This window comes from Chlamydotis macqueenii, chromosome W (assembly GCF_036417535.1).
Source record: "Chlamydotis macqueenii isolate bChlMac1 chromosome W, bChlMac1.mat, whole genome shotgun sequence".
Lineage (NCBI taxonomy): Eukaryota > Metazoa > Chordata > Aves > Otidiformes > Otididae > Chlamydotis > Chlamydotis macqueenii.
Window position 1 is genome coordinate 17,220,608 of NC_141592.1, and position 27,991 is coordinate 17,248,598.

At 47.5% G+C, this 27,991-nt stretch overlaps 1 pseudogene; it reads right to left on the reverse strand.

Moving 5' to 3' along the window:
* Positions 1-1,565: 1,565 nt before the first annotated feature.
* Positions 1,566-15,965, reverse strand: LOC147596590 (optineurin-like; annotated as a pseudogene).
* Positions 15,966-27,991: the final 12,026 nt, after the last annotated feature.

Below are 27,991 nucleotides of genomic sequence, written 5' to 3' on the forward strand. Positions count from 1 at the left end.
TTTTGTAAAGTAGCGTAGCGTATAGAATCTACATCAGTTAACAGCGTTGATAGTACCAATGCAGTTGTATGCGTTTGCTTAGCAAGCCAACAGCCCAATTTATTTAGAGTAGCTAATGCCTGGGCACTTGCCACATCAAGTGCAAAGACTGAAGCAGCAATAATTTCACTTGGTTTCCAAAACTCTATATTATCTTGGCAATCAGATTCAAAGCTATGTGTACTTCATTTAGGTCTTTTATGCTGTCTGGATTTTGATATGTGCTCGCGTGATTACACCATGCTGTGTCGTTGCAATGTATAGGTCTTAAAGCATTTACAATCATTACCCCTCTAGAAACATTAGCTCCTGAATAGTTAAAGAAAATAGGCAGAAGTCCATCTTTAGGGATCCCAAAAGTTCCATCTTTTGTAATTTAGCACTCAGCACTCGCGGCTGCTGTTGCTTTTACACAGAGTTGCCGTCCTACCGCTATCTGATCTGGCAGATTGACCAAGCATGTTCTGAAAGGCTTATTTGAAGATGATACAGAAAGATGCCCCACCCTGTGGCACCAGCGATACTTATCCACACGTTTGTTCTTTCCGTGACTGATGTCCATGGAGCTGCCACACAGCTTGTTAGCACTCCGATGAACGCAAGGCAGCTTAGAGCGCTGGTTGTACCCATCGTGCAGGGATCCACTTGTTCACTGCTCCTGTAGAGACACAAGCATATCCTTTCCCCCACGTCATAAGAGGGAATGGTCCTTCCCAATTACCTGTTTCCAGATTATTATTTTCGCTCCAACATTTTTTTTTTAAACTGGTCATACAACAAAGGATTATTAATTTCCTTTAACGTTGTCCATTCAGCGCATTGTATTACATTGACCACATAGGCAGAATCTGAGACAATATTGAGGGATTCATCTTTTCACTTATACAAAGTTCGTACCTTGAAGGAGATGGTAACCCCTGTTGCAAAGGTCCCATATCTTCAATTACTGAATTTACTGCCCTTAAATCCTGTAAGAGTTGTCATTTACCCGATTTGTCTGTATTACAAACACAGGTGTATTCTAGGAACTGTCTGTTGGCTTTAGATGTCCAAGTTGTAATTGCTCGTCAGCTCACTCATTCAAATGTTGCAGTTTTTCTCTTGCTAAAGGCCACTGGTCAACTCAGACGGGAGTATCTGTAACCATGGCAGTTTTTGGGTAAGCTGCCCCCGCCCCGCCGGATGCGGGGGAGGGTGGGGTGGGGGGGTGGGGGGCGCGCCTGGCAGCGGCCGCGGCAAGAAATCCTTAAAGCCACCGTCACAGGCAAAACAGACTCGACCTGGGGAAAACTATCTATTACCAAAACCAAAGCAGGACAAAGAGAAAGGGAACAAGACAACCTCTCCCCACCCCCACCCCCCTCTATGCTGAATCATTCTAGCCTAAAGTTGAAATTTCCAAAACAAAACATAAAAATTTCTTAAACCACTGATCTATAGTTCTATTAAGTACATAGCCAAAAGTCTTATGCTGTATTCCCGAGTAAACTGATGGGTGTGTTTCCCAAGTAATTAAATTGAAAGCATCATAGAAAAAAATAAATGTTTTTCAAATCAAAAGGCACAGTCAATAACAAATAATTAGCAATTATCTGCTTCATTTCATCTATCTGGAGCTGCTTTGCCACATGCGCTTGTTCTGCCAACTCCACCTTTGCATTCAGTTGTTCCACCACAACTTTATCCGCTCTGTGCAGTTCTTTGAGTTTCATTTCATCCATGGCTTTCATTGCCTTGGTGAGTTCAGGAAGGAGTTTGCTATTTGTGTCCTGCAAGCTACTATATCTTGCCTTTTCTTCATGTGCCTTGGCTTGTTCCAGCTTGACCTCTGCCTGCATGCTCTCCACCTGAAGTTCCAGCTTCTTGATGGTGTATATTAGCTGCTGCTTCTCCTCCAGTTCTGATGCAGCAGCTGAGCTTTTTCTTTCCAGTACTTGGCACTTTTCTTGAAGCTGCTTCTGAATCAATTCTGCTTCTTTTACCTTCTCATGGGCTTCCTGAAGCTCTTGAAACAGAGCACAAACTTGCAAACTCAGAGTTTCTACTTCACTGCCAACAGCCTCTGAACTCTCCTCTGCTTGCTGTTCAGTTTGTGTCCCACTCTTCAGGCAGTTGCTGGTTTTCTTCTCCAGTTTTGACAGTCTCTCTTTGTGATTCTGCAGCTCCTTCTCAAGTTCTTCCCTCTTCTGAGTTTCATTTCTAAGGCAGTAGAGCAGTTGGCTTACAATTAGCTCCTCAGATTGCAGATTCTTTGATTCGTCGACAGTTTTGCTCCTGCCGTAGATATCAACGTTACTGGTCATTTCACCACTATTCTCTTGATGTTCCTTTGCAGTTCTATTTATTTCTCCTTCGTTCATGTCCTGGTTTCAGCAGGGATGGAGTTAATTTTCTTCTCAGTAGCTGGTGTGTTTTGGATTTCATGTGTGAAGAATGTTGATAAAAACATTCTGATGATACAAGTTGTTGTTAATGAGACCAAGGACACTGTCTGGCTTTCCAAGTCTCGTTAAAGTCTCGTCAAGGCCAGGTTGGATGAGGCTCTGAGCAACCTGATCTAGTCAGGGATGTCCCTGCTTCTTGCAGGGGGGTTGGACTAGATGACCGTTGAAGGTCCCTTCCAACTCTAACTATTCTATGATTCTATGACCGTGCAGATGCGGGAAGCTGGGCAAAAGACAGACAGAATAATTGATCCAAACTGGCCAAAGAGAGTATTCCATGCCATAAACGTCATGCTCAGTATATAAGTGGGGGTTGCCCATGGGAGGGGGTATTCCTTTTCTGTTCGGTCATTCTTGTTGGGTATCCGTTTGGGCACCCTTGGCATCCTTTTCTTCTCTCTTGCTTGCTGGCATCGTTCCCTCTACCTTGCTAGCTTGCTCTCCCCCCTTTGCTTGCTGCTCCGTGTTGTTCCTGTGATCGCTGCTCAGGACAGGCTGCGTCAGTCATTTGGACATCGGGTGGTGAGAAATTGTACATTGTTCATTTTGTATATTTTGTAGATATTAATATCCTTATATCCTGTTAGCTTTGTAGTTTTTAGTATTTTTAGTAAACTGTTTTTATCTCAACCCACAAGTTTTCCTTTCTTCCCAATTTCTCTCCCCCGTCCCACTGGGTAGGGGGAGGGTGAATAAGAAACTGTGTGGTGATCCGGGCTAAACCACCACAGTCTTTTTGGCGCCCAACGTGGGGCACAAAGGGGCCTCACTAGATCAGTTGTGAGATCATCAGACCTTAGTCTGAGGATCCAAGGTTCAAGCCCCGGTCAGTCCTGAAGGGTTGAGATAAGGACAGGTTTGAACACAGTGTGTTGAAAACAGATTTGTTACAAGTGTTCATTAAGCCGGTTTGGTCATCGCTGGGCACAATGTTGTTTTATTTGTTCTCGCAGTTGTTTTTAGAGCTTTATTGGATAGCACCCTACTTGCCGTATTTTCTGTTTGTCGGTGTTTGTGCACGCTTTATCAATGATGTGTGTTGGATCAAAGGTATCGTTCTGCTTTGCTATGCGGCACTGATTTGTTTAGTGAGATTGCTGGTAACAGGACCATTTTCATATCTGTACTCAATGGCGGCGGGCAGTGTGCAGACCGAGGAGGCAGAGGCAGCTCCACCCGGGTATTTCGGGAGCCATCTTGTGGGCGTTGTTTGGAACTATACCTGTTGTTTTGTTCCGGGAAGCCAGGCCGCAGGGGGAACATCTGTTTACAGCTTTCCCCACCTCACCAAGCTAATTTCAACAGCTTTTGAGAATTTTGAATACCCTTTTGATACCCCTACCACCGTGTTCATGGTGACAAGTCTCTTGCAGCTATCTCAGATCTAGATATTGATTAAGTTTAAACAGTTTTTTAAAACTATTATGGCTCCTCCAATCCCCACAACAGACACTGTGGCTACTCAAACTCTTGCTACAAATACTGCAGCTACTTTAGCCGCTACGGCAGGCGCTGCAGCTACCCCAGCCCCTGCTATGGGCACTGCAATTGCTTCAGCCCCCATGCCAGACACTGTGGCTACTCAAACCTCAGCAAGCAGTACCAAAGAGAAACCGAAAAACCAATCATCTACACCAGTATCAGTTGCCCCTGTACATAAGAAATACACCAAAAAATCAGTTTGCATAGTGAAAGATGATGATGAACCAGGCCCATCACATGATCAGGGAGACACAGAAGGGGAGGTAGTCACCCGGTCCCTATCCCTGAGTGAGCTGCGAGATATGCGAAAAGATTTCAGCCGTAATCAAGGTGAGCAACTGTCGTAGTTCAGCCCCGATCGAACCAGACTACGCAGTCTCTCTCTCACTCCTCCCACCTTCCGAGAAAAACAGGGAGAGAAAATATAAGGAAAAACGGCTCGAGGTTTGAGATAAGGACAGGGAGAAATCCTTAAAGTTACCGTCACGGGCAAAACAGACTCGACTTGGGGAAAACTATTCATTTATTTTCTAAAATTAGCAGGAGAATGAGACAGGGAACAAGATAGCCTCCCCCCACCCCTCCCTCTTCCCGAGCTTAACATTATCTCTACTACCTTCCCCTCCCGAGCGGCACAGGGGGAAAGAGGGAATGGGGGTTGTGGTCAGTTCATCACATGTTGTTTCACGCCGCTGCTTCATGGTTGGGGGAAGAACTCCTCACATTCCTCCCCTGCTGCGTTGTGGGGTCCCACCCCTACGCCACAGTCCTTCGTGGAACTGCTCCGGCGTGGGTCATCTCTTCCATGGGTGCAGTCCCTTCAGAACAGCTGTCCCAGCGGGCCCTCCACGGGCCACAGCCTCCTTCAGGCCTCCACCTCCCCCGGTGTGGGGTCCTTCACGGGCTCCAAGTGGATCTCTGCTCCTTCGTGGACCTCCATGGGCTGCAGGGGGACAACCTGCTCCACCATGGTCGTTACCACAGGCTGCAGGGGAATCTTGGCCAGGAGCCACATTACTCCTCCCCCTCCTTCTTCACTGACCTTGGCGTCTGCAGCCGTTCCTCACAACAGGCTGGTAGATGTCTCTCAGTATCTTTTTTACATCTTATTCATATCATATCTCATCTCCTCTCCACTTCTTGCAGCCAGGCCGGACCAAGTTGGGCCCAGTCGGCCACCTGGCGAGAGGCCAGAGGGTGAGGCCTGCAAGGCCCATGAGGCCTGCGCCTCCCCCTCTGCACCTCTGCCCCCGCTCAGCTTCTTCACATCTTCTCTCCTCTCTTTTTTTTCTGTTTTCCCATTCTTAAATACGTTATCGCAGAGGCGTTATCACGAGACATTCTGCTACCAGTTGGCTCGGCCTTGGCCAGCAGTGGGTCCGCCCTAGGCCTGGCCAAGTCCCCTGAACAAAGGGGAGCGACTTCTAGCAGTTTCCTACAGAAGCTACCACCTTAGGCCCCCCCTCACCAACAAAACCACGACAGCAACTTGTCACCTGGTTGCTCCGATGCTGGAACAGAGGGGCCAGTAGCCTGGAATTAGAAGGCAGGGAAGCCAGGCAGCTGGGATCCCTGTCTAGGGAAGTGGCCATTGACAGGGCAATTGGAAGAGAGTCAGCAGCCTGCAGCCTCTGGAGGAGACTCCTGTCAGGTGTGAGGGACAGGTATTTCTTTAAGGAAGATATTGTATGCCACCCAAGCAAGTGGACCACCACGGAGAGAGGTATCCAGTTTCTGAGGGCATTAGCTGTTTGGGAGCTGATTTATCATAACCTGGATGACTGTCCTGGTTCTGGCTAGGATAGAGTTAATATTTACCTGAGCTGGGTGGAGAACTGAAGCTGGTATCCCCTATGGCTGGGATAGTTAACTAATTAGCTAACAGCTGGGGTTAATTTACCCAAATTAGCCAAAGGGCTATTCCATCCCATCTGACATCATGCTCAGTATATAAGTGAGGAGGGTGCTGAAGGGAGTCTCCCTGTTACTTGGAAGAGACTGGCTGTGGAGATCTGTTGTGAGCTATTATACTGTATTTGTGTTCCATCACTGTTTTGTTTTCTTCTGTCATTACTGTTAAAATTACTTTTTGTTCAATCTCAATCCACGTGTTTGGTTTTTTTTTCTTCTGGTTTTCTCTTGTTTGTCAAATCTCCTCCTATTCTCTCGGAGAGTGGGGGGAGTGAGAGAGAGACTGCGTAGTCTGGTCCCTGTTGGGGCTGAACTACGACAGTTATTTTGGCGCCCAATGTGGGGCACGAAGGATTGAGATAATAACAGATCTGATTTCTTTTTTTTGCTTGAAACAAATTTGTTTATACATGCTTGTTGTATTGGTTGTCAGTTATTGGTCAAGATGTTGCAGTGGTTGGTTATGTTGTTGTATTGTCTACGCTCCTATATGTACTATGTGTTCCCAGTGGTGGTGTTTATCACCTCAGGGAAAATGATGAGAATTATCCTTCTGTTATACTATGCCATATCTATCTATGACATGGTAATATCAATGGCCTTAGAGATAAATTGGTATTCCTATGCGGACAGCTTTCTGAATTCTTTCACTTCCAGGGTAGTTAAACCACTTCTTGAGAACTTTGAAGATCTGGGGGATATTCAAGCCACTATGATGTTGTTGTTATGTATCTTGAATGTGTGCCAAGTCTTGTCTAGGGCTGCAAACCCACTTTTTGGGAATCTCCTCCTGACATTTACCCTAAGGCAAGATAGTAATACGTGGCATGGTATGAGGGAGAACAAACTGACCTGCAATGTAGGGACTCAAACTCCAGCAACAGGCATTGCAGCTGAATCAGAGGGTGAACCCGTGCTAGTATCAGTTGCCCCTGTATACAAGAAGACTTGGAAGCGGAAGTCAGCTCGTTTAGTGAGGGATGAAGAAGCCCCTTCTAGGACGGAGCAGGAGGAAGAAGAGGAAGGTTTATTTGCTTCATGCCCAGGAAGAACTCGGCAGGCAGGCCCTTCCTCAGAGGAAGAACTCCTAAAGGAGACAGTGAGCACCCGATTTCTATCCCTGAGCAAGCTGCGAGACATGGGAAAAGATTTCAGCCATTATCCTGGGGAAGCACATTATCAGCTGGCTGCTGCGGTGCTGGGATAATGGGGCCAATAGCTTGGAATTAGAGGGCAGAGAAGCTAGGCAACTGGGATCCATTTCTAGAGAAGCAAGCACTGACAAAGCAGTTGAAAAACGGACACAAGCCCTCAGCCTCTGGAGGCGACTCCTGTCAGGTGTGAAGGAGAGGTATCCTTTCAAGGAGGATATAATGTGTCATCCAGGCAAGTGGGCTACCATGGAGAAGGGTATCCAGTACCTGAGGGAATTAGCTGTGCTGGAGGTCATTTATGATGACCTGGACAATGATCAGTTACCTAAGGATCCAGATGAAGTCAGGTGCACACGACAAATGTGGCGGAAGTTTGTTCGAAGTGCACCATCATTATATGCCAACTCATTGGCAGTTATGACTTGGAAAGATGGAGAGGAAGAAACAGTGGATGAACTGGCTGGCTGCCTCTGGCAGTACAAGGAAAGCCTGTCTTTCTCCCTATGGGCCTGTGTCTCAGCTGTGGAGAAACTATCCCAGGAGTTCCAGCAATTCAAAGCAGATATGTCCCATTCCCCACCGGTACGGGACAATATTTCAGCTATTAGGAGTAAACGTTTCCCTGCTCAAGAGAGATGGTATACGTGGCGGGGTACCCTGTGCTTTAACGTGCGTGACCAAGGAGAGGACATGAGGGAGTGGGATGGGAAGCCTACCTTTGCCCTAGAGGCACGGGTACGTGAGTTGCGTGGAAAAACCATTGCAAATAGAAGTTCTCCCCGGAAAATTGTTGCAACAGTCTCCAATAGGCAGAGTAGAAGGAATAGCTTTAGTTCTGACCCTCTTGAAGGGACCTCTTGTGCATACTTAAAAGAAATGAACAATGAATACTGTGGCCAGGATTAGAGAGGCCCTGCCTCCAGCCAGGTGGAGGAGAGGGATAACAGTTTATTGGACTGTGTGGATCCAATGGCCTGGCACGTCAGACCCACAAGAGTATAAAGCTCTAGTGGATACTGGTGCACAATGTACCTTGATGGTACCTTGATGCCATCAAGATATAATGGGGCAGAACCCATTTGTATTTCTGGAGTGACAGGAGGATCCCAACAGCTGTCTGTATTGGAGGCTGAAGTGAGCCTGACAGGGAATGAGTGGCAAAAGCACCCCATAATGACTGGCCCAGATGCTCCATGCATTCTTGGTATAGATTACCTCAGAAGGGGATATTTCAAGGACCCAAAAGGGTATCGGTGAGCTTTTGGTGTAGGTGCTTTAGAGATGGAGGAAATTATACAGTTGTCCACCTTGCCTGGTCTGTCAGAGGATCCTTCCATTGTGGGGTTGCTGAAGGTTGAAGAACAACAGGTGCCAATTGCTACCACAACTGTGCACCGGCAGCAGTATCGCACCAACCGAGACTCCCTGATCCCCATCCATAAGCTGATTCATCAGCTGGAGAGCCAGGGAGTGATCAGCAAGTCCTGCTCACCTTTTAACAGTCCCATATGGCCAGTGAGAAAATCAAGTGGAGAGTGGAGGTTAACAGTGGACTACTGTGGCCTGAATGAGGTAACACCACCACTGAGTGCTGCTGTGCCGGACATGTTAGAACTTCAGTATGAACTAGAATCCAAGGCAGCCAAGTGGTATGCCACCATTGATATTGCCAATGCGGTTTTTTTTCAATCCCATTGGCACCAGAATGCAGGCCACAGTTTGCTTTCACTTGGAGGGGGGTCCAGTATACTTGGAATCGACTGCCCCAGGGGTGGAAACACAGCCCCACCATCTGCCATGGGCTGATCCAGACTGCACTGGAAAAGGGTGGTGCTCCAGAGCACCTGCAGTACATTGATGACATCATCGTATGGGGCAACACAGCAGCAGAAGCTTTTCAAAAAGGGGAGAAAATAATTAAAATCCTCCTGAAAGCTGGGTTTGCCATAAAATGATGTAAGGTGAAAGGACCTGCAAGAGAGATACAGTTTCGGGGGATAAAATGGCAAGATGGGCGTCGTCAGATTCCAAGAGATATAGTCAACAAAATAACAGCTATGGCTGCACCAACTGACAAAAAGGAAACACAAGCTTTCCTGGGCGTTGTGGGTTTCTGGAGGATGCATATTCCAAATTATAGTATGATTGTAAGCCCTCTCTATGAAGTCACCCGAAAGAAGAATGATTTCAAATGGGGCCCTGAACAACAGCAGGCTTTTGAACAAATTAAACAAGAAATTGTTCATGTGGTGTCTCTCGGGCCAGTTCGGACAGGGCAAGAGGTAAGAAATGTGCTCTACACCGCAGCTGGGGAGAATGGCCCTACCTGGAGTCTCTGGCAGAAAGTGCCAGGGGAAACCTGTGGTTGACCCCTTGGGTTTTGGAGCCAGGGATATAAAGGATCTGAGGCCTGCTATACTCCAACCGAAAAAGAAATCCTGTCAGCATACGAAGGAGTTCGAGCTGCTTCAGAAGTGATTGGTACTGAAGCACAGCTCCTCCTGGCACCCCGACTGCCAGTGCTGGGCTGGATGTTCAAAGGAAGGGTCCCCTCTGCGCATCATGCAACGGATGCTACATGGAGCAAGTGGGTTGCACTGCTTACACAGCGGGCCCGAATAGGAAACCCCAATCGCCCAGGCATATTAGAAGTAATTACAGACTGGCCAGAAGGCAAAGATTTTGGAAAGCCACCAGAGGAAGAGGTGATGCGTGCTGAAGAGGCCCCACCATATAACAACCTCCCAGAAAATGAGAAGCAGTATGCCCTATTTACTGATGGGTCCTGTCGTATTGTAGGAAAACATCGGAAGTGGAAAGCTGCTGTGTGGAGTCCTACACGACGAGTTGCAGAAGCTGCTGAAGGACAAGGTGAATCGAGTCAGTTTGCGGAGGTGAAGGCCATCCAGCTGGCTTTAAACATTGCTGAACGGGAAAAATGGCCTGTGCTCTATCTCTACACCAACTCATGGATGGTGGCAAATGCTCTGTGGGGATGGTTAAAGCAATGGAAGCAGAGCAACTGGCAGCGTAGGGGCAAACCTATCTGGGCTGCCACATTGTGGCAAGATATTGCTGCCCGGTTAGAGCATCTGGTTGTAAAAGTACGTCACGTAGATGCCCATGGACCCAAGAGTCAGGCCACTGAAGAACATCAAAACAACCAGCAAGTGGATCAAGCTGCTAAAATTGAAGTGGCTCAGGTGGATCTGCACTGGCAGCATAAGGGTGAACTATTTTTAGCTCTGTGGGCCCATGATACCTCAGGCCATCAGGGAAGAGATGCAACATACAAATGGGCTTGTGATCGAGGGGTGGATTTAACCATGGACACTATTGCACAGGTTATCCTTGAATGTGAAATATGTGCTGCAATCAAACAAGCCAAGCGGTTAAAGCCTCTGTGGTATGGAGGATGATGGCTGAAGTATAAATATGGAGAGGCCTGGCAAATTGATTACATCACACTCCCACAAACTCGCCAAGGCAAGCGCTATGTACTTAAAATGGTGGAAGCAACCACTGGATGGCTGGAAACATATCCTCTACCCCATGCCACTGCCTGAAACACCATCCTGGGCCTTGAGAAACAAGTCTTATGGTGACATGGCACTCCAGAAAGAATTGAATCAGACAATGGTACCCACTTCTGAAACAACCTCATAGACACCTGGGCCAAAGAGCATGGCATCAAGTGGGTATACCACATCCCTTAAAATGCACCAGCCTCTGGAAAAATTGAAAGGTATAATGGGCTGCTGAAAACTACACTGAAAGCAATGGGTGGTGGAACCTTCAAAAATTGGGATAAATATTTAGCAAAAGCCACTTGGCTAGTCAACACTCAGGGATCCACCAATCGAGCTGGCCCTACCCAATCTGAACTTCTACATACTGTAGAAGGGGATAAAGTCCCTGTGGTGCATGTAAGGAATTTACTGGGGAAGACAGTCTGGGTCATTTCTCCCTTGGGCAAAGGCAAACCCATGCATGGGATTGCTTTTGCTCAAGGACCTGGGTGTACTTGGTGGGTAATGCAGGAGGATGGGAGTGTCCGATGTGTACCTCAAGGAGATCTAATTTTAGGTAAAAAGAGCCAATAATTTGAAGTGCTTGATGTCGGTTACTATACAGTACTGTATGTCATTATCTAGCTATTATGTGTCCCTCCTTGCTTCTTCCTGCTCCACGCCCTGAGAGACTTAGGTTGTGTCAAAAGTATTATAGTAAAATCATCTAGACCAACAAAGAACGAACTTTGATAAAATAGGAAAAATTGCAGCAGTGATGCAACCAGAACTGGCTCTTGCTACTAGAACCTACCAACAGATCTTCAGTCTGCAGACTATGAACTTGCTAAATCACTTGTACCAGACAGACCACCTGAGGAAACACTGCGTCATCTGTCCTATGCTGAGAGACTGTTATGACAGATGGGGCCCAAAGTTATGGACTGGATAAACTCAACAGACCTTTTGAAGGGAAGGGCCATGGACTAAGAGAGTTACATCTGTGTGTATGCATACAAGTAGATAAAAGGAAGAAAAAGTTGATGATTAATTGGAAAGTGTAGGATCTGGGCATGATGTAGATGGTATGGAATAAGGGGTGGATAATGTCCTGGTTCTGGCTAGGATAGAGTTAATATTTACCTGAGCTGGGTGGAGAACTGGAGCTGGTAGCCCCTATGGCTGGGATAGTTAACTAATTAGCTAACAGCTGGGGTTAATTTACCCAAATTAGCCGAAGGGCTATTCCATCCCATGTGGCATCATGCTCAGTATATAAGTGAGGAGGGTGCTGAAGGGAGTCTCCCTGCTACTTGGAAGAGACTGGCTGTGGAGATCTGTTGTGAGCTATTGTACTGTATTTGTGTTCCATCACTGTTTTGTTTTCTTCTGTCATTACTGTTAAATTTATTTTTTGTTCAGTCTCAACCCATGTGTTTTTTTCTGGTTTTCTTTTGTTTGCCAAATCTCCTCCTATTCTCTCGGAGAGTGGGGGGAGTGAGAGAGAGACTGCATAGTCTGGTCCCCGTGGGGGCTGAACTACGCCAATGACCCATGGACAGCTGTAGATCCAGATGAAATTGAATGTACCCGGCCCATGTGGCGGAAATTTGTACAGAGTGCACCATCATCGTATGCCAACTCATTGGCAGCAATGAGTTGGAAAAATGATGAGATGCCACCAGTACGTGCAGTGGCTAACCAGCTCCGACAATATGAAGACAATCTCTCTTCCCCAATGCGGGCCTGCATCTCAGCTGTAGAAAGACTGACTGAAAAATCTGAAAGCCAGTTTGAAAAACTGTTAGAAAAAAATATGAGGTGTGTCAGAAACTCAAAGATTCTTGCTCCCCACCTGCACAGACTAATATCTCAGCTATTAGAAGAAGACCTCATCCTCCTCCTGCTCAAGGGAGACGGTATACGTGACGAGATGACCTATGGTTTACCTTGCGTGACCAAGGAGAGGATATGAGGAAGTGGGATGGAAAGCCTACCTCGGCCCTAGAGGCACATGTACGTGAGTTGCAAGGTAAAACAATCACAAAGGGAAGATCTTCCAGGCAATTTGCTGCTCCAGTCTCCAGTGGACAGTTCCCCAGACAGCGTAGAAGGGCTGATCTCACCTCTGATCCTATGGAAGGAACTTCTGATTCATATTCACAGAAAGTGAATAAAAAATATTATAAACAGGACTAGAGGGGCCCTGCCTCCAGCCAGGTGGAGGAGAGGGACAGAGTTTATTGGACTGTATGGATTAAATGGCCTGGCACAGACCCATAGAAGTATAAAGCTCTAGTAGACACTGGTGCACAGTGTACCCTAATACCATCAAGCTATAAAGGGGCACAACCCATTTGTATTTCTGGAGTGACAGGAGGATCCCAAGAGCTGACTGTATTGGAGGCTGAAGTAAATTTGACTGGGAATGAGTGGCAAAAGCACCCCATAGTGACTGGCCCAGATGCTCCATGCATTCATTCTTGGTATGGATTACCTCAGGAGTGGGTATTTCAAAGACCCAAAAGGGCACCGGTGGGGTTTTGGTATAGCCACTGTGGAGACAAATAAACAGCTGTCCATCTTGCCCAGACTTTCAAAGGACCCTTCCATTGTGGGAAAGCTAAAGGTTGAAGAACAACAGGTACCAATTGCTACCACCACAGTGCACCGGTGGCAATATCGCACCAACCGAGACTCCATAATCCCCATCCTCAAGCTGATTCGTCGACTGGAGAGCCAGGGAGTGATCAGCAAGTCCTGCTCGCCCTTTAACAGTCCCATATGGCCAGTGAGAAAATCTAATGGAGAGTGGAGACTAACAGTGGACTATCGTGGCCTAAATGAGGTTACACCACCAATGAGCGCTGCCGTGCCGGACATGCTAGAACTTCAATATGAACTGGAGTCAAAAGCAGCCAAGTGGTATGCCACCATCGATATTGCCAATGCGTTCTTCTCCATTCCTTTGGCACCAGAATGCAGGCCACAGTTTGCTTTCAGTTGGAGGGGGGTCCAGTATACCTAGAATCGACTGCCCCAGGGGTGGAAACACAGCCCCACCATTTGCCATGGACTGATCCAGACTGTACTAGAAAAGGGTGGAGCTCCAGAGCACCTGCAATACATTGTTGACATCATCGTATGGGGCAACACAGCAGCAGAAGTTTTTGAAAAAGGGGAGAAAAATAATCCAAATCCTTTTGAAAGCTGGTTTTGCAATAAAACAAAGCAAAGTCAAGGGGCCTGCACAAGAGATCCAGTTTTTAGGAGTAAAATGGCAAGATGGACGTCGACACATTCCAATGGATGTGGTCAACAAAATAACAGCTATGGCTCCACCAGCTAACAAAAAGGAAACACAGGCTTTCTTGGGCGTTGTGGGTTTCTGGAGAATGCATATTCCAAATTACAGTATGATTGTAAGCCCTCTCTATGAAGTGACTCGAAAGAAGAATGATTTTAAATGGGGCCCTGAACAACGACAAGCCTTTTAACAAATTAAACAGGAGATCGTTCATGCAGTAGCCCTTGGGCCAGTCCGGACAGGGCAAGATGTGAAAAACATCCTCTACACCACAGCCGGGGAGAATGGCCCTACCTGGAGTCTTTGGCAGAGAACGTCAGGAGAGACTTGAGGTCAACCCCTAGGCTTTTGGAGCCGGGGATATAGAGGATCCGAGGACCGCTATATTCCAACTGAAAAAGAGATACTGGCAGCAAACGAAGGAGTTCGAGCTGCTTCAGAAGTGATTGGTACTGAAGCACAGCTCCTCCTGGCACCCCGACTGCCAGTGCTGGGCTGGATGTTCAAAGGGAAGGTCCCCTCTATGCATCATGCAACTGATGCCACGTGGAGTAAATGGGTCGCACTGATCACACAGCGAGCCCGAATAGGAAACCCCAATCGCCCAGGAATCTTGGAAGTAATCACAGATTGGCGAGAAGGCAAAGATTTTGGAATGCCACCAGAGGAAGAGGTGACACGTGCTGAAGAAGCCCCACCAGACAATAACGTCCCAGAAAATGAGAGGCGATATGCTCTGTTCACTGATGGATCCTGTCGTATTGTAGGAAAACATCGGAAGTGGAAAGCTGCTGTGTGGAGTCCTACACGACGAGTGGCAGAAGCCACTGAAGGCCAAGGTGAATCAAGTCAGTTTGCGGAGGTGAAAGCCATCCAGCTGGCTTTAGACATTGCTGAACGGGAAAAATGGCCAAAGCTCTATCTCTACACTGACTCATGGATGGTGGCAAAACACCCTGTGGGTGTGGTTAAAGCAATGAAAGCAGAGCAACTGGCAGCGTAGGGGCAAACCTATCTGAGCTGCCACATTGTGGCAAGATATTGCTGCCCGGTTAGAGCATCTGGTTGTAAAAGTGCGTCACGTAGCTGGGCGAAGGACACAGAATAATTGATCCAAACTGGCCAAAGAGAGTATTCCATGCCATAAACGTCATGCTCAGTATATAAGTGGGGGTTGCCCATGGGAGGGGGTATTCCTTTTCTGTTCGGTCATTCTTGTTGGGTATCCGTTTGGGCACCCTTGGCATCCTTTTCTTCTCTCTTGCTTGCTGGCATCGTTCCCTCTACCTTGCTAGCTTGCTCTCCCCCCCTCTTTGCTTGCTGCTCGGTGTTGTTCCTGTGATCGCTGCTCAGGACGGGCTGCGTCGGTCATTCGGACATCAGGTGGTGAGAAATTGTACATTGTTCATTTTGTATATTTTGTAGATATTAATATCCTTATATCCTGTTAGCTTTGTAGTTTTTAGTATTTTTAGTAAACTGTTTTTATCTCAACCCACAAGTTTTCCTTTCTTCCCAATTTCTCTCCCCCGTCCCACTGGGTAGGGGGAGGGTGAATAAGAAACTGTGTGGTGATCCGGGCTAAACCACCACAGTTCATCCCAATCTCCACAAAGGAATCCTCTGCTGAGATGTTCAGCTTGACCTGCAGTTCTGAAATGATGCCTAGCATATTGGCCTTCTCAGCCTGGAGCCGTTGCACCTGGGATATCAGCTGCCTCATTTCCTTCTCAGGAGCCATGCAGCCCTCCATTTCAGCTCCTTCTCTTTCCTTTAAGTTCTGAAGGTGGTGTTGTAGCTTTTCATTTTCCATGCACTTGTCTAGCAAGCACTGCTTAACTTCCTTAAACTTTAGCTCATAAAATTCTCGTTCTTCTTTCTTCTTTTTCTCTCAACAAATGGAAAGTTCCTCATACTGGTCATTCATAGCTTGGTTATGCAACTTCATGGCTTCTTTTAACTCATTGCTCTCAGTGATGAGTTCTTTCATCTGCTGTACCATTTCTTCTGGGGTGTAGGTGCTAAGGGCTGAGGCAGCCATGCTGTCCGTTCCGTTTTCCGTTTTTCTCTTGGGATGCTCTCCATTTTCAGCAGGATGGCTTTTCAGCTTGCTGGACATCTCTGAAGCATATACCTGGGTCCACCGAGTCACCGGGCGAGCCCGCCCACGGCAACCGTGACAGAAACCGGCCTCCGCCCGCCGTTTCTCCCGGCACCGGGCTCGCCTGAGAGGCAACCACTGCCGAGCCTCTCCCCGCTTGCCCCCCTCACAGCTCGCCCACAGCGGCGGTCCCGGCTCAGCTGACTGCCCTCTGGCCAAGCATGGCTGCAGACACTGTTTGGCAAGATGTCCACCCCGCCCACATCGAAAACATCTCCTGTTCTGGCCACCTGTAAGTTCTATCCCCTGATCAGTCCCCGAAGGACACTGCCACTTGAAATGTCCTACAGCCCCACAACCAAAGCAGGTGGGGCCTGCGGGGGGTGATCGCATAGCTGAAACTGCTGCAATGAGCGGTTTTGATTGCTGCAATACTTCTGCCTCCATAACCCGCTTCATCATCTGCGCCACACCTGCATCCCCAGGCAATTGCGCCAAAACTTGTTGAGTTACCTCATTTGCATTCTGTTTAGCTAACTCTTTCGCGACTATAGGTTTCACATTCTCTGGTAAATTGGAATTCTCAATCGCCTTCTATAGCCTTTCCAAGAAAGAGGTATACGACTCCCCTACGCCCTGCCTCACCCGAGTGTATGGCTGCCTTTTGCCCTCACATTTACCCTTTTTTGCGAATGCCACCCGCGCAGCGGCGTGGATATCCCTGCCCCGCATATTAGCCTGTGCGGCCGGATCAGCAAAGTTACCTGACTCTAGAATCCTTTCCACAGTAATCCCGTGCAGGGGGTGATTCGGGTCTAAAGCTTCTAAAACCACCTTGTCCGCTTCCTCCTTTAACGCAGCCTCCCACAGCACCATTTGGGGGGCTGTAAAAACCGCTCTAGCCAGCTGCCTACAATCAAAAGGAAGCGGGTTTGCTGCCCAGATCACATCCAAGATCGCTCGAGCCGCCACCCCATTAACACCTTCCTCCTTCACCGCCTTCTGCCACTCCCTGAATAACTTGTAATCCAACGGGCTCCGCTGCCGCCCCTGCTGCCCCTGTGACACTGGGCACACCATTATACCCCCGTCTCCACGTGATGGTCCTAGAGATACCCCTTCCAATACGCAATTCTTAGCAATCAACGTCCAATCCGTTAATCCACTACCTGTTTTCTGTTCAGCCGCTGCTTCCGCTTCCCGCGCCGACCCCTCTACTTTACTCAGTGTTTTTTGTACCTCCGCCGCCAACCGCTGGAACCTGCGGATTAAAGCGTCCACTGCTCCCGCTTCGCTGCCCCCTCCCCTGTCCGCAACCCAGGAATCCTCAGGGAGAGGTGGCAAGCCGGTATCACCCCTCCGCGAATCCACAAGCGGTGGAGCCGACAGGGTAGAAGGAGAGACAGAGGGCACCCCCGCGTCCTCGCATCCGGGGGGCCGCCCCCTCGGCCCAGGCCCCCCCGGCAAGCAAGGCGCAACACACGGGGGAGCACACCTAAACTCCATCGCCCCTTTATCACTGTCAGAGGCTCTCGGCCGAACCGGGCAGACCACCGGAGCGCCACCCCCATCCCCTCCGCGCCGTCTCGACCCCGTTCGTCCCCCTCCCCTTCCGACGGCTCTTTCCCCGCCGCCTGTAACCGCGCCACGTCCATCACCTCTCCCGGCTTGCTAATCAAGCCTTTCGTCAACGGTGCCCTATGCACCGGACCATTTACCTCTTTTCCCAACACCTTCACTGTATCCTGGATGGATGCCATCCTAACAGCAGGCAGGCACGACCACCCCGCGGCCACAACTCAAACCTGCCCGGACCAGAACCGCCCCGCAGCCACATGTCACCTTCTGACACGTCGGGGGTCACCGGTTGTCGCTGCACGACAACTTACAGACCCTCCCTCTATCGGGATCCCATCCTGGGGAATCACGGCGGGGTCACCACTTGCCAGCAAACCAACCCAGGACGCACCAGAGCCCCGCCCCGGGGAAAGCAGGGCATCACACGGATACTGTCAAGCCAAGCCTTCAATTTAATGCTGCGCAACACAGGGTTAAATACCCATACACCCGCTACGCACGTGAACACACCTGCCCCTGCGCCCATGGATCTATCCGTGCCCACCATGTACGTGGATGCACCTGCCCCCTGCGCCCATGGACCTATCCGCGCCTAGTGCGCGAATCACCGCAGACTGCCCCTCCTGCATACATGCAGCCCTGCTAACGTTACCCCATAGCAGATGTAGTATCACGGGACATTCTGCTACCAATTGGCTCGGCCTTGGCCAGCAGCAGATCTGCCCTAGGTCCGGCCAAGTCCACTGAACAAAGGGGAGCGACTTCTAGCAGTTTCCTATAGAAGCTACCACCTTAGGCCTCCCCTCACCCACCAAAACTGGAACGTATGGTGAAAAAACCATCTTTCAAATCAATTACGGTAATACTCTAGTGACGAGGTATCATTGAAGGAGACAGTAACCCTTGTTGCAAAGGTCCCATATCCTCAATTACTGAATTTACTGCCCTTAAATCCTGTAAGAGTCACCACTTGCCCGATTTGTCTGTATTACAAATACAGGTGTATTCCAGGGACTGTGTGTTGGCCTTATGTGTCCAAGTCGCAATTTCTCATCAACTAATTCATTCAAATGATGCAGCTTTTCTTTTGCCAATAGCCACTGGTCAACCCAGACAGGGGTATCTGTAAGCCATGTCAACTTTTGGGTAAGCTGCTCTTCACCAGTGGCCATTACGATAAATTTTGTAATGGCATTCCCCATTGAGCAAGAAGATCCCTACCCCATAAGGTAACAGGAATGGGTAGTATCAAAGGCTGCACAGTGCCCACACTATTATCTGGGCCATTAACATGTACCAATATCTTACTCTGTCTTGGTGCAGTAACTCCTCCTCCTACTCCCGTTACCGTAGGTACTGCCATACCAGCCCCCCAAGTGGATGGCCAGTCCTGTTTAGCCATTGTTATGTCAGCTCCAGTGTCAATTAATCCATCAATTACAATTTGATCACTTCCTTTTGTAACAGTACATCTCTTCTAATTCCACCTGATTCTCAGCCTCAACAGCATCCATGTCAGCAATCATCATTGTGGAATGGGCTCTTTCCACTGGCTGCGATCTGGCCCGGCTACAGCTCTGATGCGCCTCCTCACCGCACCTGCGCGGCCGGCCCTGCGCTTCCTCGGGTGCCTGACTCGAGGGTTGTGACTCGCTTATGCCCATCCACACATGTGGTTCCTGAGGAGTGTTCCGAGGAGCATTTGTTGTCTGCGCGCGCCTCCCTGCGGCACTCAGCTTGTGGTTTTCCTGATTATGGGCAAATTTTGAGTTACGGTATTCCACATAATATCTCCCCTTGTTACCTGGAGGGTATATTTTGGGACTTCTAGGGCAGTCCCTTTGCAAATGCCCTGGCTGTCCACAATCATAACATGTTCGAGGTCGGGATGCGCCCTGTTGACAAGCAGCAAACGCTTGAGCCATTTGCCATCCATGGGTCCCTACCACATTACACACCTCTATCATTTGAGCTATTGAGGCACCAGGATTTGTTGCCAGTAAAGAGGACAATAGCCTTTTACAACTTTGGTTTGCATTAGCAACTGCCAGGTGTTTTAACAATATAAATCAAGCTTCCGCATTATCTACCTGGCGTTCTAAAGCCTCATTTAAACAATCTATGAACTTCATATAGGGCTCTGTAGCCTCTTGTTTTATGGTTGCAAAGGACTTTGTCACAGTACCACTCTCATCAGGGAGGGTTTAAAGGGCCCATAAAGCAGCATTCTGACTCTATACTAAAGCTTCACGGATGATTCGCAACTGTGCATCATGTAGCGTGAATGCACCCTCTCCCATTAATACATCAACCCTGACAGCATACAAAGGGTCACCCGGCTGCCGGTTCAAATTCTCAAGCAATGCTCGTTCATAGTGGTCTGTCCACAATTGTTGTCACAACATTCTTTGGGTGGAAGTAAGGATAATTTGCACCTATGTGCAACAACCATTAGGTAGCATTAGAGTTGTATTAAAGACTGATTGAATTAATCCCCTCATATACAGCATAATAAGTTCCTCCTCCTTTACACTACATCAGATTTATTTCACCAGTGCAAATTGAAACCCTTCCCACTGAGCAGGGCCATTGGGCTGCAGTATCACAGGCATGGCCAGAGCCTTCAACAATTCTATGTCACCTTCCATAGCAGCTTGCTTCCAAACCTCTTTCCACCAATCAACCAATTCTGTGGTCATCACCAGAGCTGTTAAATTAGCTGAGGAGCAACCTTTCTGCAAATTATCAGGGTAGAATGGGAAAAAACCCTGCTTCTTTTTCAGGCCTGGATCAAAGGAATTTTCCAACTCGCTATCAGTCTCAAATGGAGGAGAGGACAGAATAAGGGGTGCTATCACAACCCCTTTCTGCACATTATTCTCAGACATTACACACCACACCAGAAATAACCTCTGCGCCTTTGACACTATGCTTCCCATTGTTCCCAGTTGCTTACCTCCCTTAATTGAGGTAATGAATTAGCTGTGCAGGCTTCAAACCTGTAGTTGTCTAGTAACAGAATGGTTCAATCCCACCTGTTGCTGCATCAATGTTGGAGCATAATCCCAGACCCCCACCACCATGCCAAGCAGAGAGCCAGCTATTATTACTGTTTCTGTTCTTTTATACCCATAGACCCTCTAACCACCACCAGGTGTCCTCAATCTTGCTTTCCTTCTCTTAGAAAGTCCCTTATTTCTCAATCCCATGGCTTCTGATATTTGTTGCCCTCAATATCCACATTTGGAATTTAAAACATGAAAAGTAGCAGCACAAATCTTGTGAATTTCCTTAGCAGCTGGAATTTGTAAAAGGTGAAATTATTTTAATAATTAATTTTTAACAACAAAAACCCAGTTTTGGGTGAAATAATTTCTCTTGTAAAGTGCATTTTTCAGTATCTTGATGAGGTCAATAGGGAACAAAAATACAATTTTTCTTGGTCTTGGCTTTCAAATCCTTCCATTGGCTTGGTATGGTTTTGCATCTCGGTTGTGGTAAGTGTGCAATGCATACCTCTTATGGAACTGAAAATTTGAATCCTACTGTTTCATTGTGTTATCACAAGTATTTAAGTATTCTGTGAATTAAAAATTCTTTGTGTTACACTGTAAAAGTTTGGCTTATATCTTGCCAATGTAGGAATAATAGAATTTTTCAGCTATATAGTATAAATTGTAGAGTAACAACCCTTTTGAAAAAGGACTCTACACCATTTTCATACGCTGTTTTGGTTTAGGTCTTCATGAAAATTTTGTTTTGCAAATTCACAAACTAGGAAGTAGCATGTTCTCTCCAGTAATTCCATTAGATTCATTCTATTAATCAGTTACTGGACCTCCACTTTTTATTTCTACCATGTCATTATTCTCTTACTAAAACTATATAGTTTCCAAGAACAAAAATACATCTTCTTTATTGGAAAAGCTATCTGTAAAGAAATTCAACTAGAACCATAAGCTGCAACAACTTTTTCCTTACAGAAAGTTTTTTTTGTCCTGCAGACAGTGATTAACGCATGTTTATTGGAGTGCTCCTGTCACGCTCCGATTTTGGATGAGAGGAAGGTCCCCTTGTGTTCTAGCCGACCTCAGACGAGTCTGGGAGGCTAGGGGCGGCTGGACCAACCTCTCACACACCAAAGCGAGGTTTTGCTCGTATTCTCGGGAACAGAATTAAGACTCAAAACAGAGTCAAGCGCCAGGTAACTTTATTTACCCGACAACAAGTTCGCAAATGCAAGAGAAAGAGAGAAAGAAAGGAAAGAGGGAAAAAAGTTGCAATAGCTGCCACCACGGAGCTGCGGCGTCCCAACAGACCAGTTCACTCAGTAGGGGAACGTTCCTTTCTGATGTTGGTTGTTTCTTTCCTTTTATTGTTCGTTTTATTGCATATTCATTGTCCTTCCAAGAATCATGTCACATATTCCAAGAGCAGGTTTGCTTGGCCACACCCCTCACCTGGCAGTGATATGCATGCCCAATACCATCTCTGGGCCCCTCTGTTTTTCTGGCCTGGGTCTGGGCGCATACGTAGGGGTAGGGCTAAATTTCTCAGAATCAGCTCTGCATTCAGGTTCGCAGGACAACATGAATTTGTGGGGTAACGTTAGCAGGGCTGCATGTATGCAGGAGGGGCGGTCTGTGGCGATTCATGCACTGGACATGGATAAGTCCATGGGCACAGGGGCAGATGCGTGGCGGGCACGGATAGATCCATGGGCACAGGGGGCGGGTGCGTTCTCGTGCATAGCGGGTGTACGGGTATTTAACCCTGTGTTGTGCAGCATTAAATTGAAGGCTTAGCTTGACGGTATCCATGTGATGCCCTGCTTTCCCCGGGGCGGGGCTCCGGTGCGTCCTGGGTTGGTTTGCTGGCAGGGGCAGGGATATCCACGCCGCCGCACGGGTGGCATTCGCAAAAATGGGTAAATATGAGGGCAAAAGGCAGCCGTACACTCAGGTGAGGCAGAGCGTAGGGGAGTCGTATACCTCTTTCTTGGAAAGGCTACAGAAGGCGATTGAGAATTCTGATTTACCAGAGAATGTGAAACCTATAGTCACGAAAGAGTTAGCTAAACAGAATGCAAATGAGGTAACTCAACAAGTTTTAGCGCAATTGCCTGGGGACGCGGGTGTGGCGCAGATGATGAAGCGGGTTATGGAGGCAGAAGTATTGCAGCAATCAAAACCACTCATTGCAGCAGTTTCTGCTATGCGATCACCCCCCGCGGGCCCCACCTGCTTTGGTTGTGGGGCTGTAGGACATTTCAAGTGGCAGTGTCCTTCGGGGACCGATCAGGGGATAGAACTTACAGGTGGACAGAACAGGAGATGTTTTCGATGTGGGCGGGGTGGACATCTTGCCAAACAGTGTCTGCAGCCATGCTTGGCCAGAGGGCAGTCAGCTGAGTCGGGACCGCGGCTGCCGCGGGCGAGCTGTGAGGGGGGCGAGCGGGGAGAGGCTCGGCAGTGGTTGCCGCTCAGGCGAGCCCGGTGCCGGGAGAAACGGCGGGCGCAGGCCGGTTTCTGTCACGGTTGCCGTGGGCGGGCTCGCCCGGTGACTCGGCAGATCTGGGTATATGCTTCAGAGATGTCCAGCAAGCTGAAAAGCCATCCTGATGAAAATGGAGAGCATCCCAAGAGAAAAACGGAAAACGGAACGGACAGCATGGCTGCCTCAGCCCTTAGCACCTACACCCAAGAAGAAATGGTACAGCAGATGAAAGAACTCATCACTGAGAGCAATGAGTTAAAAGAAGCCATGAAGTTGCATAACCAAGCTGTGAAGGACCGGTACGAGGAACTTTCCATCTGTCGAGAGAAGCAGAAAGAAGAACGAGAATTTTATGAGTTAAAGTTTAAGGAAGTTAAGCAGTGCTTGCTAGACAAGTGCATGGAAAATGAAAAGCTACAACACCACCTTCAGAACTTAAAGGAAAGAGAAGGAGCTGAAATGGAGGGCTGCATGGCTCCTGAGAAGGAAATGAGGCAGCTGATATCCCAGGTGCAACGGCTCCAGGCTGAGAAGGCCAATATGCTAGGCATCATTTCAGAACTGCAGGTCAAGCTGAACATCTCAGCAGAGGATTCCTTTGTGGAGATTGGGATGAACGAAGGAGAAATAAATAGAACTGCAAAGGAACATCAAGAGAATAGTGGTGAAATGACCAGTAACATTGATATCTACGGCAGGAGCAAAACTGTCGACGAATCAAAGAATCTGCAATCTGAGGAGCTAATTGTAAGCCAACTGCTCTACTGCCTTAGAAATGAAACTCAGAAGAGGGAAGAACTTGAGAAGGAGCTGCAGAATCACAAAGAGAGACTGTCAAAACTGGAGAAGAAAACCAGCGACTGCCTGAAGAGTGGGACACAAACTGAACAGCAAGCAGAGGAGAGTTCAGAGGCTGTTGGCAGTGAAGTAGAAACTCTGAGTTTGCAAGTTTGTGCTCTGTTTCAAGAGCTTCAGGAAGCCCATGAGAAGGTAAAAGAAGCAGAATTGATTCAGAAGCAGCTTCAAGAAAAGTGCCAAGTACTGGAAAGAAAAAGCTCAGCTGCTGCATCAGAACTGGAGGAGAAGCAGCAGCTAATATACACCATCAAGAAGCTGGAACTTCAGGTGGAGAGCATGCAGGCAGAGGTCAAGCTGGAACAAGCCAAGGCACATGAAGAAAAGGTGAGATATAGTAGCTTGCAGCATACAAATAGCAAACTCCTTCCTGAACTCACCAAGGCAATGAAAACCATTGATGAAATGAAACACAAAGAACTGCACAGAGCGGATAAAGTTGTGGTGGAACAGCTGAATGCAAAGGTGGAGTTGGCAGAACAAGTGCCTGCGGCAAAGCAGCTCCAGATAGATGAAATGAAGCAGATAATTGCTAATTATTTGTTATTGACTGTGCCTTTTGATTTGAAAAACATTTATTTTTTTCTATGATGCTTTCAATTTAATTACTTGGGAAACACACCCATCAGTTTACTCGGGAATACAGCATAAGACTTTTGGCTATGTACTTAATAGAACTATAGATCAGTGGTTTAAGAAATTTTTATGTTTTGTTTTGGAAATTTCAACTTTAGGCTAGAATGATTCAGCATGGGGGGGGGGTGTGGGGAGAGGTTGTCTTGTTCCCTTTCTCTTTGTCCTGCTTTGGTTTTGGTAATAGATAGTTTTCCCCAGGTCGAGTCTGTTTTGCCTGTGACGGTGGCTTTAAGGATTTCTTGCCGCGGCCGCTGCCAGGCGCGCCCCCCACCCCACCCTCCCCCGCATCCGGCGGGGCGGGGGCAGCTTACCCAAAAACTGCCATGGTTACAGATACTCCCGTCTGAGTTGACCAGTGGCCTTTAGCAAGAGAAAAGCTGCAACATTTGAATGAGTTGGTTGAGAAGCGATTACAACTTGGACATCTAAAGCCAACAGACAGTTCCTACAATACACCTGTGTTTGTAATACAGACAAATTGGGTAAATGACGACTCTTAAAGGATTTAAGGGCAGTAAATTTGGTAATTGAGGATATGGGACCTTTGCAACAGGGGTTACCATCTCCTTCAATGTACGAACTTTGTATAAGTGAAAAGATGAATCCCTCAATATTGTCTCAGATTCTGCCTATGTGGTCAATGTAATACAATGCACTGAATGGACAATGTTAAAGGAAATTAATAATCCTTTGTTGTATGACCAGTTTAAAAAACAAAAAATGTTGGAGCGAAAATAATAATCTGGAAACAGGTAATTGGGAAGGACCATTCCCTCTTATGACGTGGGGGAAAGGATATGCTTTTGTCTCTACAGGAGCAGTGTACAAGTGGATCCCTGCTCGATGGGTATGACCAGCGCTCCAAGCTGCCTTGCGTTCATCGGAGTGCTAACAAGCTGTATGGCAGCTCCATGGACATCAGTCACGGAAAGAACAAACGTGTGGGTAAGTATCGCTGGTGCCACAGGGTGGGGCGCATCTGTATCATCTTCAAATAAGCCTTTCAGAACATGCTTGGTCAATCTGCCAGATCAGATAGCAGTAGGATGGCAACTCTGTGTAAAACAACAGCAGCCGCGAGTGCTGAGTGCTAAATTACAAAAGATGGAACTTTTGGGATCACTGAAGATGGACTTCTGCCTATTTCCTTTAACTATTCAGGAGCTAATGTTTCTAGAGGGGTAATGATTGTAAATGCTTTAAGACCTATACATTGCAACGACACAGCATGGTGTAATCACGCGAGCACATATCAAAATCCAGACAGCATAAAAGACCTAAACGAGTACACATAGTTTTGAATCTGATTGCCAAGATAATACAGAGTTTTGGAAACTAAGTAAAACTATTGCTGCTTCAGTCTTTACACCTGGTGTGGCAAGTGCCCAGGTATTAGCTACTCTAAATAAATTGGGCTGTTGGCTTGCTAAGCAAACGCATACAACTGCATTGGTACTATCAACGCTGTTAACTGATGTAGATTCTATACACTACGCTACTTTACAAAACAGAACCGCTGTTAGCCTGCAGAGCACATATTTGACAGGCCTTGTTGCATGTGCTGGCCACACATGCAGCAACGTCTAGTCAGTACTCTTTCACTGCCTACAAAATGATACAGAGAATACTACATCAGGGCGCACAGCTAATGTGCTTAAGAGGGGGGAGAGAGGGGTTCGCCAGAGGGGGGAATTGTAGGGTAACGTTAGCAGGGCTGCATGTATGCAGGCGGGGCGGTCCGTGGCGATTCACGCACTGGACGTGGATGAGTCCACAAGTGCAGGGGGCAGGTGAGTCCATGTACGTGGTGGGCACGGATAAGCCCATGAGTGTAGGGGCAGGTGCGTCCATGTACGTGCTGGGCACAAATAAGTCCATGGGCGCAGGGGGCGGGTGCGTTCGCGTGCATAGCGGGTGTATGGGTATTTAACCCTGTATTGCGCAGTATTAAATTGAAGGCTTAGCTTGATGTTATCCGTGTGATGCCCTGCTTTTGCCGGGGCAGGGCTCCAGTGCGTCCTGGGTTGGTTTGCTGGCAAGAGAGCCGGCATATGGGATTCTTTAAGAGTGTGAATCAGAATATAATACTCCAATTTTACCAGTAAGAAAACCTTCAGGTGAATATCGATTAGTTCAAGATTTAAGAGCCATCAATCAGATAGTTAAAGACATATATCCTGTAGTTGCAAATCCATACACACTTTTAACAGCGCTGAGAGAGAATCATCAGTGGTTTACAGTGCTTGATTTGAAGGACACTTTCTTTTATATACCCTTAGAAAAGAAAAGTCGAAAATTATTTGCTTTTGAGTGGGAAAATCCACACACAGGACGAAAAACGCAGCTAACATGGACAAGACTACCACAAGGATTTAAGAACAGTCCAACAATTTATGGCAACCAATTGGCGAGATAACTTGAACAGTGGAAATGAAATGAATCAAAACCTAAACCTGGACACCTGCTTCTGCAATATGTAGACGACATTTTGATTGTAATGGAAGAAAGATCGACCTGCATAAAGGTAACAATAGATCATTTAAATTTTCTTGGACTAAATGGCTATAAAGCATCTAGAAATAAGGCTCAAATAGTGAACCAGACTGTAATATATCTGGGCTTAGAAATTTCCAAAGGACAAGGACAATTGGGAACAGACCGTAAGGAAGTGATCTGTAATATCCCTGAGACAAAGACTGTTCATGAATTAAGAGCCTTTTAGGGAATGGCTGGGTGGTGCCAACTTGGGATAATGAATTACTGTCTAATAGCTAAACCGTTATATGAAGCCCAAAAGGTCATACCATTTGTATGGCATCCGGAGCAATGAAGAGCCTTTCGAGACTTAAAACAGGCTTTGATGGCTGCACCAGCACTGAAACATGCACATTTAACCAAGGACTTCCAGTTGTTTGTTCATGAAAGGCAACATCTCGCACTTGGAGTGCTGACCCAGAAAATGGGGAGCTGGAAAAGACCGGTGGGGTACTTAAAATCATACAATCATAGAATGCTTAGGGTTGGAAGGGACCTTTAAAGGTCATCTAGTCCAACCCCCCTGCAAGGAGCAGGGGCATCCCCGACTAGATCAGGTTGCTCAGAGCCTCATCCAGCCTGGCCTGGAATATTTTCAGGGATGGGGCATCCACCACCTCTCTGGGCACACCTGGTCCAGTGTTCTACCACCCTCATTGTAAAAAATTTCTTCCTAATATCCAATCTAAATCTACCTCCCTTTATTTTAAAACCATTACCCCTTGTCCTATCACAATAGGCCCTACTGAAGAGTTTCTCCTTATCTTTCCTGTAGGCCCCCTTGAGGTACTGGAGGACAACTATAAGGTCTCCCCAGAGCCTCCTCTTCTCCAGGCTGAACAGCCCCAACTCTCTCAGCCTGTCCTCATAGGAGAGGTGCTCCAGCCCTCTGATCATTTTCGTGGCCCTCCTCTGGACCTTCTCCAACTGGTCCATGTCCTTCT